General features: G+C 41.9%; 1 protein-coding gene across 1 annotated transcript in view; it reads left to right on the forward strand.

Moving 5' to 3' along the window:
* The first annotated feature begins 2,271 nt into the window (after positions 1-2,271).
* LOC133135857 (polycomb group RING finger protein 3) overlaps positions 2,272-12,251 on the forward strand; it is a 60,148-nt gene continuing 50,168 nt past the window's right edge. The window contains exon 1 of the mRNA XM_061253170.1: positions 2,272-2,408. The gene's annotated coding sequence lies outside the window, so the exon portion shown is untranslated. The remainder of the gene's footprint in view (positions 2,409-12,251) is intronic.

A 12,251-nucleotide genomic window follows, 5' to 3' on the forward strand; every position in this document is an offset into this window, starting at 1 on the left:
TATTTGTCACACTGAATGCTTTCAGATCTTTAGACAAAATGTAAAATTAGACAAAGGGAGCCTGAGTAAAACAAACCACATTTTTAAAATTACTATTTCATTTACAAAAATAGCTGTCAAACACCTATATCACCCCTGTGAAAAAGTAATTGCCCCCTTAATCTTAATAACTGGTTGGACCACCTTTTGCAGCAATAACTGCAATTGAACACTTCCCATAATTTCATATCAATATTTCACTTCACAAGAATGTGAAGGAATTTTAGCCAATTCGTAGGTCTGGTATGCCATAATCAAAGAAAATTCCGGATGAGATGCGAAAAAATGTTGCAATATCTAGTCTGCAAAGAGTTACAAAGCTATTTCTCAGGCTCTGGGACTCCACCAAACCACAGTGAGAGGCATTATCTCCAAATTGAGAACAGTTGGAACAGTGGTGATTCTTCAAAATTCCTCCATGGGCGCAGTGACAACTCATCAAGGACGTCACAAATGATCATCTGTGCAGGCCTTTCTAGCCTCAGCTAATGTCATTATTCATGGCTCGACAATAAGAGAGAGCCGGGCAGGGACTTATGAGGGATTCATGAGAAAGTATCAAGGTAACCAACCAGGACCACTGCTAACCAAGAGTAATATCAATGCTCATCTCACCTGGATTATCCCTAAACCTTTTGGGATTATGTTCTATGGAACCTTTTGAATGACATGAGTCCATTATGTCTGCCATAAAGCAAATACAGCCTTTCACAGTAAGAACATCACACAAAAAGTCAAACATTGTTATTGAAAGAACCATGAATTCTGCTCTGTATTACAACATTATTGGTTAATGTCTGGTTATTTGTCCATGAGCTGAAGCTAAAGTGTGATTGGGTTGTCAAAGTTCTGACTTGAATCCAATAGTCTTTATTAAAGCAAAGGAGTGGGTTACAATTGCTCAACACAGATGTGACTGGCTGATATCAAATCATAGGAAGTGTTTGCTTTTAGTTATTGCTGCTAAAGTTTAAGGGGGAAATTTGGGGATGCTATGGGTGTTAGATGAATGTTTTCATTAAATAAATGAAATAATAATAATAAAAAAGTATTTGTGCTTACCCAGGTTTGCCCTGTCTAATATTACATTTTGTCTAAAGATCTGAAACCATTCAGTGTGACAAATATGCAATAATAGAGGAAATCAGGAAGGGGGTAAATACTTTTTCACGGCACTGTATATTGAACAAACACAGTGAAACAATAGAAATGTATTATATGTGGAAAACAATTAGCAGCAAAAACTGCAATTGAACACTTTTGATAATTTGTTCTCGCTGTGGAGGAATTTTAATCTTAATTTTAAACTTTTCTTTGCAGAACTGCTTTAATTCAGAGAAATTCCAGAAGTGATGAGGGAAAAAGTTGAAATATATCAGTCTGGAAAAGGTTACAAAGCCATTTCTAAGGCTCTGTGACTTGAACTGCATGGCTAATATAGCCAGTGAAATAAAGCAAAAACAGAGAGAAAACAGAGAACAGAGCATCAGGCCCTGTACTTAATTTCCCCCCGCCCAACTCTTCTGGGAAGGGTTGAAGAGCCTAATGGCCCTGGGGACAAAGGCTCTCCCGAGTCTGTCCGTTGAGCAGCTCTGTGACAGCAACCTACTCCTCTGCTTCATTATGGCGGTGTGCAGTGGGTGACTGTCATTGTCCATGATAGACAGCAGTTTGCACAGGGGTAATATGGGTGTTTGATTACTTTTTTCATTAAATAAATGAAACGTAGCTCTGGGTAAGAGTGTCTGCCAAATGCTAATGTAATGTAAACAATCATTTTAAAAAATGTGTTTTGTGTTTACCAAGGTTCAATTTGTCTAATATTGCATTTTGTAATATGGAGTAATAGGCCTAGAGGAAATCATGAAGGGGGCAATTAGTTTTTCATGGCACTGTATGTTCTGTTTCAGAAAATACAGGAATCCAACGGTATACTATAGGCTACAGAACATATTGGACGAATACATACAGTCTCACAGTAATCTAAACGCGGGTTTATCTGCGGCTGCGGGGGTGGGGCTTGCAAAAGTTCTACACCGTTATTATTCTCACTGTTTAAAAGTTGTTGATGTTATTTGTATCCATTGTCAGTCTACATCATTCATAAACCTGCTACAGTTTACGTTATCGCCAGTTACAGACTGCTCGAACTGTACGCAACCTGCACTGAATATTGTTACTTGTCTCTCCACCTCTTTGCTCATTGAAATCTCCTCCCCGTGTGCTGAGCATGCGCTCTGTAGTACACACGGGGTGGTTGTTCGGTCTGTCTCGGGATTGCCCGGACATTTTCGCCTCTTTGTTTTACTGAAAGTGGATTTAACTCGGATTCAACCCAATATCCAACGAACTGCTCAGCTTGCGAACAGGTCAGTTTCTTTCACGTAAGGGGAATCGAGTAGAAAATTGGACACGGGCTTGTTCTCGTCCGCTACAGCGGAGAATCATACAGTGTTTGATTTTTTATTGTAGCTTTATAGCCTGTGTCTTTTCCGCTTGGTGGTATGTGCATGCTCTGCGTGTTGTTGTATGTGGCTGTGTGGTGGTGCTGTACGTGTATGGCGACACCGGGCCCTGCAGTTATTCATTGGGGTCATCTTTTTCGCAGAAAAGTGCAGCTTTTGGAGGTTGCAGGTTAAAGGGACGGCCATTGCTGGTTCTGTACGACGAGAGCGTGGTCGTGCACGCTTAACGTCTTTTTGCATTTACATAAGTGCAGTTTTATACAGGAGGAAACATATTTTTCATTAGCCCGGAATGTTCGTGAATTCCACAGTCTACCATTAACCCCTTCGTGCTCTGAAAGTTCGGGGTGGGTGCACGGGGGTTTAGCCGAGGCCATATTAATTTTAAGTAGCCTACATAAAAAGTTCACGCGATTGTTCATTTTTCCATCGAGTTGAGTGTATAGTCTCCATGTCCTCATTCGTTTGAGATTAAGCGAGTCTACAAGTGATTCCCACCGGCAAGTAAAATAAATGAAACCAACCACTTGCTTAGCGACAGAGAAACTTGTGATAATCATTCGTGGGGAATAGGATAGCCAAATCTGCAAAACGAGATTGGGGGACAGAACACGTCGGGTTCTGTGTTTTTGGATGGACACTTCGAGCTGTGGCAGTTTTAATGCTTCGATCAAGCCGGCCGCTTCACAACTTAGATGTGACAGTGGTCAGTGGTGAAAATGTCTACAATATGTTTTCACCCCGTTTCAAGGCTAAGCTTCACATTTGAGCCCTGGCCTGAACCCCGGAAAACAGCCATGCCTTCCCAGATATTATCCCCCACCCATGGACCACAGCTCTGATCCCGGAGGGACCTTATGCATGCATATCTTAGTTTTGGTTTACTGACCGCTCTATAAACTCCAGTAAAATCTTTAGAATACTGTTGCTATAGCTGGTGCTTGTACCAATATTATATCAGGATACGATTGAGCTAATTAAATGATTAGTAAGAGCAGAATTTGAATACCCTGAAATGGATCGGCACCCCTGTGCTGGACAATTCCAAAAAAACTGATCTACTGTTGAGTGGTTGGCTGCTCTTGACAGTGAAATATCAGACCACCCGAAAGCCTTCTCTGGATAAATCGTCAATGTGGATAAACTTAGTGATATGTGTGAGTGGAATCTGTCATCTGAGACTTGATTATGGAAACACCTTGTGAGTAACTAGCAGTGCAGAGGGGGGATTTGTGTGAATTATTAAGCTCCTGTAATGATAAAATTAAGGTGCCATAACTTGAAAGTATGAATTCCTTTACAATGGTAGTTTCCCTAAAGATGTAAAATTACATCTGTGACACATGGGTGTCCTGTTTTCTTCCTGACTGCAGACCCTCTTCTTAAGACCACTTCCCAAGTGACTTCCACGAGTCACAAGAGGTCATATGCTCTGCCTCTTGGGAACTGGTTGAAAGGATGTGGATTGTGATATAATAATTCACGTGTGTGTGTCTGTCTGTGCGTGCATGTACGGGGGTGGGGGTGAGTATTATCGGGACAGGAAAAAGAATAACTCCACACGCATCAGATAGGCAATATGAGGTTGGATATGTTACAGACTGGGTACCTGGTTACCAAGCTGAGCCTGATGCTGGCCTCAATATATTTTCTATGTTTCTCTGAGGATTCTGCTTCGACAGGTAAAATATGCTTTCAACCCACCAATGTTCAAATGGATTCTGGCCTCTTAGATTTTTGCTCTTGCTTGAATTGTGCAATGCAAATCATTCAAAGGTGTCTCTAAAGGCAGTGCAGTGCAGAAGTAAGATTTCACATTTGGGGGAAAAAAAACCTGATTATGACCAAAAACTTTTTGAAATGACACACTCAACGCTGCTTCATTGCTGACTAACAGCATTGGCCCTTTCCTGGCTGTTGGCAGCATTTCTAGATGCCATTTTGAATGGAGAAAAACAGGAAAAGAACAGGTTATTCAGTGTCAATGTTGTGGTATTAAGATGAGCCTCTCTGGCATTCTGGTTTATCCTTGAGTGATGATGGCTGAAAAGGATGGTAAAGCTATCCGTAAGCTAGAAATATACTTATTCTCAAATGAATTGTGCAGTCCTTCTGATGCTGATGTTTCATTTTTTAAAATAAGGCAAAATTGCAATGCACTTATTTGCATGTCGAATCTGAATGGATTTCTATTAAATATGCAAAGTGTGCATATTTGAATTCCATACAGATGTGTGAAATGTTTTAGCCTCCGATCAGAAAGCACTGGTGGACTCGTCACATGGATTGAGTGGATTTGTGCTGGGCTCCAGGAGAGCAGCATGATCGATGGCAAGTTTAGTTCAGGGAGATTTAAATGCTAAAGTACCTGAAATTAGTGAATTATGCTCATGTTTACCCTCCCCCTCTCCTCCACTTGGTTTACAACCTGCCCCCCCCCCCCCCCCTCACCCACACGGCACTTTTAAAAACTTGTATCCGCCCATGGAGACTGTCAGTTGAAACACTGTGTGTATTTCATGGTGAGGCTCTGTGTTCAGGGCAGTTGAAGTCTGTGGGACTTGTTTATCCATTGTGGGAAGCCTCAGTTGTGGGATATTTCCCTGTCTTTGAAGAATATTCATCTTGTTCACAAAGGTATCGCTTTCTTTCAAGGTTTTTCCACATTTCTCACAAAAGCAGCAAACGTTCTTGCAAAAATGGCACTTGTAATTGTTCTCAGTGACATAAGTGCTGGAGTGTGCTAGGAACAGAAAAGGATTTTTCTTCTGTATTTACAAATGTTTTACAAATTAATCGCGATTCAGCCTGCCTGTTCTGTAGTGTGTCCTACTGTTACATGTCAATATGTTGGGAAACAAGTTGGTTTCTCTTTGGAGATCTCAGCAGCTGCTTGTGCGAAAAACAAGCAGTTTGACAAGTATTCCCATAAAGCTGTAAATGAGACTTTGAGAGCAGATGGATGCCAGCAATGCATTGAGCAAGTGCAGCTGAGAGAAATAGCCTGTTCCCCATTCACAGTGCACCTGCATACACGAAAAAGCCAGCATTTCCCCAGCGTAGTTTTAGCATAGATGTTGGGGTTCCAAAGAAAAATTCCTCTCCTGCAGCGTTTTGAGTGATTTGTTTGCCGTAATTTTACACCCATGTCTTGCCTTTATTCCAAAAGCTATAAAAGTTGGCATGTGTAGATTTTTGAAAAGAACCCAGTGTGAATGGGGGGTGGGGTGTTCCCTTGATACAGTGTAAGAAGACCCTCACACTGGGCAAAGAGTTTGTGGGAGACACGCTACATATAAATGGTGACTGAAAACATCTGTCCGTATATTTATGCATCCCCACACCCCTGATTACTGGCTTCGTCAACATGAGGATGAGGATTGTGGCCTGTAGCGGCCTGTAGCGTAGTGGTTAAGGTAAATGACTGGGACACGCAAGGTTGATGGTTCTAATCCCGGTGTAGCCACAATAAAATCTGCACAGCCATTGGGCCCTTGAGCAAGGCCCTTAACCCTGCATTGCTCCAGGGGAGGATTGTCTCCTGCTTAGTCTAATCAACTGTACATCGCTCTGGATAAGAGCGTCTGCCAAATGCCAATAATGTAATGTAATGATTGTCTGTCTGAAGCCTGGTTTACATTAAAACTGTGAAAGGGCACACTAGGTGGAAAAAAAATCTTTAAATGTTCAGTCAGCTACACCAGAGGTGTGAATGAAGAAATGAAAAGTGGCCAATCCTATCCGAAAAGGCCCCATGTTGGGACAGGTTTTTTGTTTTAGCCCAGCACTGTGACGCCTTGTATGGCCTTCAATCAAGACCTTGATTAGTAGAATTGGGTATCTTTGTGCTTGGCTAAAAACCTGACCCACACCGGCCCTTTTTGGATAAGACCGAACACCCCTGATCTATGCAGGTCCTGTTAGAATTTCAGCTGACCGCAACGAGGAGTTAAGATGCCTGGATTGGCTAGATGCATCTTGTCACAAACTCAAGAAGGCGAGACTCATCTGCTCAATGTTCTGTGGGTAGAATTTCGGGGTCTCCCGCACCCATCAGCGGATATTCTAAAACCAGGTCACATACATTTATGCTGAACTCGTTTCTCATGTGGTCTAAGCTGCATAGGATGCTGTGATCAGAATTATCCAAGCGTCGTCTGTGTTGGTTGACCATGTGCAATTTCTCCATGTGTCGCATGCGACAATTGATTGAGCGGCTCCTGTGGTTTTGTCCATTACTGCTCTGGTGTAATGCAGGTCGGCAAGCAACCATGTAGCAATCATACTGACCATAAGGGACCAGGCCGCATCATGTCAGAGGGTTGTGGTGTGGAAGGCTCTGGCAGGCAGTAGGAGGTTAGAAGCTTTTAAAAAAGTATCTGAGCATGTAGCTCATTAAGTCATAGTCTGAACCAGGTCTGAACTCAAAAAGCAACGTTACAGACCGTAAATCTGTCAAATGCACTATCTTTGTTTCTCAGGAATACGCAGGAAATACAATCTCTGTCATGCTTTGAACTCCAGGCACCAAATGAGAATGTAGTGACCAGTAATGATGGACCGCTCCCCCCTTAGCCTGTGGATACACACGTGCATATATACACTGATACACACATATGTACAAATATATGCATATACTTGCATACAGACACACACACACACAGGGTCTCATTGCTGCTATCTGAAGCCAGGCTAATGGATTTAATAGCTGCCAAATAACACCAATCATGTTGCTGTTTGCAGTGGTGCCATTTCCTTCTAGTCTAATTGACTGTCGGTGCTGAATGTTGGACTGTGGAGGCCGACAGACTGAATTGTCACTGCTACCTGTGTACTCCAGAGAGGGCTTGTGCTGTTGCCACCCAATAAAGCTGCTTTATGTCATTGTAAAAGAGATGAGATCGACCGGGACCACCTCACCCCTTCACTTCAAGTATGGTAGTTGTTTTCCGTCCATGAGGTTTTTTTTTATTGAATTAAATGCATTAAAGGTTTTGCCAGTTTCTCGTCAACCTTCAGTGTCCAAGTGGCCCTTTTGAAAACCAGAGCTAGAACATAACAGAATTTTAAGATGTGTGTTAAAAGCAGTTCAAAAGGAAATAAATGGGTACTTGCTGCAGTTTGACCTAGAAGGGAGGTGATTTAAATAAAGCATCTTAGCAGTTTTGCAGTTTGCAGTCTGGCCCCATTTACACTATGCACTTTATTTGACCTTTATCTGATATTTCCTAGACCTATTGCATTTCACATCGTGGTCCAACCTAAAGGTCTGGGTCAGACTTCACTGGTATAGGATCTTAGTATGCAAGTATTGGGGTCTTTCTTTGAAAAATCTACCAGATGTGTGGGGGAGTGACCACTTTTGCTCAAAGTTTGTCTAAATATTCTGTACATGTTAGATGGAGAACATGCAAAACATTAGCCTCACCAAATTTGTCGTTCTCGAGATATTGGCTCTTAAGAAAGGTGATGTGTGGGGTGGCATCCAAAAACTGCTAGTGGAAATTGGGGTTTATGTTGATTTTGGTGCATCGTATCTGTGGCATTAAAACAAGGAAAAACCTGAACAAGTGTGCATGGACAATTTCCTGTCTACAGATTATGAAAGTAATGTGTGTATACATATACTAATGTAAGGATTGTATGTATATGTTCCTTTTGAGTTCCTGTTTGAAGCGATCAAAACATGCAAATGCATGACAGTATCAACAAAATATTTTCTACGTAGGAAGGCCTATTATACCTTTTTGAAGAACATAAAGTTCATCTGAAAGTTTCCACCTTGTCAACTACTTAAATAGGCAGCACAACCAACTTTGGCATTGTATAATTGTTGATTAAATTTGACTACATTTTCCTTGTGGCTGTTTTTAACCAACATATCTACTAGTCTTAAAAGTTTTGAAGTCATAGCTACACCAAGTGGTGCTGATGTAGTAAGCTATCAAACTTTGAAAAATAATTGGCAAGCAGTTTTGAATGACCACAACTTGTTTCTGAGCAGTATTGTGAGAATGGAGTTCATAATCTGAAAGTAGATAGAAAACTGTTTGAGTACGTAGTTTCATGTTTTTCCCTGCTTTAAATCAACACAAACCCCAATTTCCAATTTGTGAGTGACTTTTTGGGCCATTTTTTAGCCATGTAACTTGGGCATGTTGGGAGGTTTTGCGAAGGCAACAAATTGAACCAGTTTTTTCCTTGGTATTCTCAGAAACCAGACGGCCAGAGCTTGAGAGAGCTCGCTGTATCCTCGACTTACTGTCAGGGAACAGAGCTTAGTGGAACAGAGAGGGGCTCTGCAAGGATGTTACTGTACTGGTTCGATTTTCAGAGGGAGACAGGGATATTCCGTTGATTGTTTTTGTCACATGCCTCGTCTCCCTTTTCAACTACTTCCCTGTGTCTCATAATTAATGTTTGAATCACCTTAGATCAACCTTCCATGAGTTGATGTAATTGGATAGAAAATGTTGCTGACATTCTAAAAGGTGGGCGGGTTTATCACTGTGATCTCCTCTAGTTTTGCTTTCACTGCTCAATGTAAAGAGGTGTCTGACCAGCAAGGCTAGTTCCACAGGATTTTTAGTTTTTCCCCACTTACCTTGTTACCTTCTACTTGCTCACTGCACTTACCTGTGTGTCAGCCCTGCCAAGCCCAGTCAGCCTAGCACAGTTTTGATAGGTCAGTACCTAACTGATACCATTACAACACTTCTGTCTGTAAAGGGAGGTTACAATGTGTAAGATTGCTTTTCTACAATCTTATTAGTTCTAGCAAGTTATAGCCCAGGAATATGATATAGATCAGTGGTTGAGATGGTTTGAATCACTGCCTCCAATAGAATGCGTCAGTTTGTAGTCCTAAAACCCGGATGAGTGTTAGCATTTTTGAGCCGTGGGTTCCCTAGCAGGCGGCACGGATGGCAGGCGGCACAGAAAGGAGGTCCTGGGTTTCAATCCCCGTTGGCCGGGGCCTCTCTGTGTGGAGTTTGCATGTTCTCCCCGTGTCTGCGTGGGTTTCCTCCGGGTACTCCGGTTTCCTCCCACAGTCCAAAGACATGCAGGTTAGGCTGATTGGAGAGTCTAAATTGCCCGTAGGTATGAGTGTGTGAGTAAATGGTGTGTGTGCCCTGCGATGGACTGGTGACCTCTCCAGGGTGTGTTCCTGCCTTTCGCCCAATGTATGCTGGGATAGGCTCCAGCCCCCCTGCGACCCTGTTCAGGATAAGTGGGTTAAGATAATGGTTGGATGGATGGATGGGTTCCCTAGCAGATTTCCCATGCTTTATTCCCATAGGAATTTTGATTTATGCCGAATATAAAGCCTCTATTTAATGTATGGTATAGAGTTTCACGTTTTGTGGTATGAGTTAAGTTTCATACTTTTTAACATGTCAAACGTGAATTCAAAGTTGCTAACAACTTGCCATATTGAACCTGCAAGACCGGCTGATAGCAACTTGCTTTTTTAAAGCACATAACAGCTTAGATATACACAGTTGAGATAGCAACATATGTAATTTAACTCCTAGAACAAAACGTGAAACTGTATTAAGGACCACAGACCTTATTTGTGTGAGTTGAAATCCCTATGGGGGAAAAAAAGCATGGGAAATCTTCAGAGAGAACCCATGGTGGAAGAAATCGTCGGCCAACAAAAAGACATCATCACTGTAACATTCTATTGGAGCCCCATCTACAAAAGATTATGGCCACAGCCTCCTAAATTCTGTGTCCTCAAGATACAGTATGTACCGTCTAGTAAACCTACTGCCTACCTATTTTAGTACTTTGTGTGCTCCTGAATGCAGTCCGTGAGTACCCATGGATGAAAAGTAGGTGGGCTTTTCTGTAAATGTAATGTACTCAAAATGCCCGGATGACATACAGTGCAGTCCGTAAATATTTGGACAGTGGTATAATTTCTGTTCTATTGGGTCTGACTCATTGGACTTGAAATCATATAATGAATATGAGATTAAAGTGAGGACTGTCACCTTTAATTTGAGTATTTACATCCATATAGGGTGATCCATTTAGGAATTGCATCCCTTTTTATACATAGTCCCCCCCCCCATTTCAGAGGACCAAACTATTTGGACAGTTTGCCTCTCAACTGTTTTTGATTGGTCAGGTGTATTCAATCTCTTCATTAGTACAGGTAAAGGAGCTTTCAGTATCTAACCTTTGCAGTCTGTTTTTGGCATTTGTCAACATGAGGACCAGAGTGTTGGCAATGACAATCAAGGAAGCAAAAAAATCTTGCCTTCATTGATAACGTAACTGCTGATAGCAGCAGCTGAATGAATTCTAAAGTGTACAGAAGCATCTTGTCTACTTGAGTTAAGTCAAATGCCTCCAAATGCCTCCAAACGCATTGGATAGTGCTTCATCCCACAGCAAGGCAATGATCCTAAACATATACCAGTGCTCTCTTTCTTCTTAATGATGTTCCAAACGGTTTGTTTCGGTAAGCCGATTGTTTGGCCGATGTCTGTAATGTCTCTCTCTCTCTCTCTCTCTCTCTCTCTCTCTCTCCCTCTCCCCCTCTCTCCCTCCCCCCCCCTTACACCCCTTCCTTACACCCCTTCCCCCCCCGAACAGATGACATTGATATTTTTTATTTTTTTTTATTTTTTTTTTGTTCTTCACACCTTTCACAGCTGTATGAGGCCGAGTAATTCTGTGCCGTCTGCAGCACGTAAAAAGAGGAGAGTCTGCAATCGTTTGAGCATATTTAAGCTCAGTCAATTTCCCAAAGCCATCACTCGATATTCCTGCTTTTCCAGGGAACCCCAAGACTACCAATGTACTTATAGGGAAGAACTTTACAGGCAGAAAAAGGCTGGAATTTGTGTATTCAGAACAGAGCGCTGTGCACTGACTGTGCTCCTTTGGCTCAATTGTTATTAGACTGAATGCAATTCAGGTCGCATCAAATCACAGGATACTGGTTCAGAGGTGCAGAAAGATGATCAGTTTCCAGATGAGTAATCCTTTTGGCCTGCTAAAAACACTGATCTCTTTCAGTTTAAGGCTCAAGATTTAGTATAATTAGCATAAATTGCGTCTTGCAAAATGTTTGTGGGGGCTTTTTATTATCCGAGGCAAGTATAATTGGACAACTAATATCAATTTGCACTGATATCTGTAAATTGCAGTGCTGAACAGCTGTCATATTGAGTAAGAACACTAAAAGTGCGCGGTTATAAATCTCCCTCCCTAGATATCGTCTCAAAGCATCAAATTGGATTTGGTGGAAAATAGCCCAGCTCTTTTGATTTCTTCAGAAGGGGGCTGCATCCACAGCGTGCCTCACCTCACGGCTAATTAATTTCTCCACAGATGGTTAGCGCTTGTCATTTTCATAATTTGTTGTAGGCTTTTGATTAAATGTACATTTTGTAGTTTTGCTACATTTCCCGGGTAACCCTGAATCGGTCAGTGGAGTTCATTGTTCTCTCCAAGTGTCATTTTAGTGGTTGGTTTGGGGTTTCAATCCAGCCCTTCTGCTGTTGGAATGTACTTATGTTAATTAGCGGTTTTTGCGGGAATATTGTATTCATAGAAATTTCTATCCCATTTGGAAAGGGAAAACACTCCAGTCCATTTGGTGCTGAACTGTATTGAACTGAATTGCTCTACTGTAGTGGTTTGTAGCGTACTGGTTAAGGTAAATGACTGAGACATGCAAGGTTGGTGTTTCTAATCCTGGTGTAGCCACGATAAGATCCACACAGCCGT

Source organism: Conger conger, chromosome 8, assembly GCF_963514075.1.
Source record: "Conger conger chromosome 8, fConCon1.1, whole genome shotgun sequence".
NCBI lineage: Eukaryota > Metazoa > Chordata > Actinopteri > Anguilliformes > Congridae > Conger > Conger conger.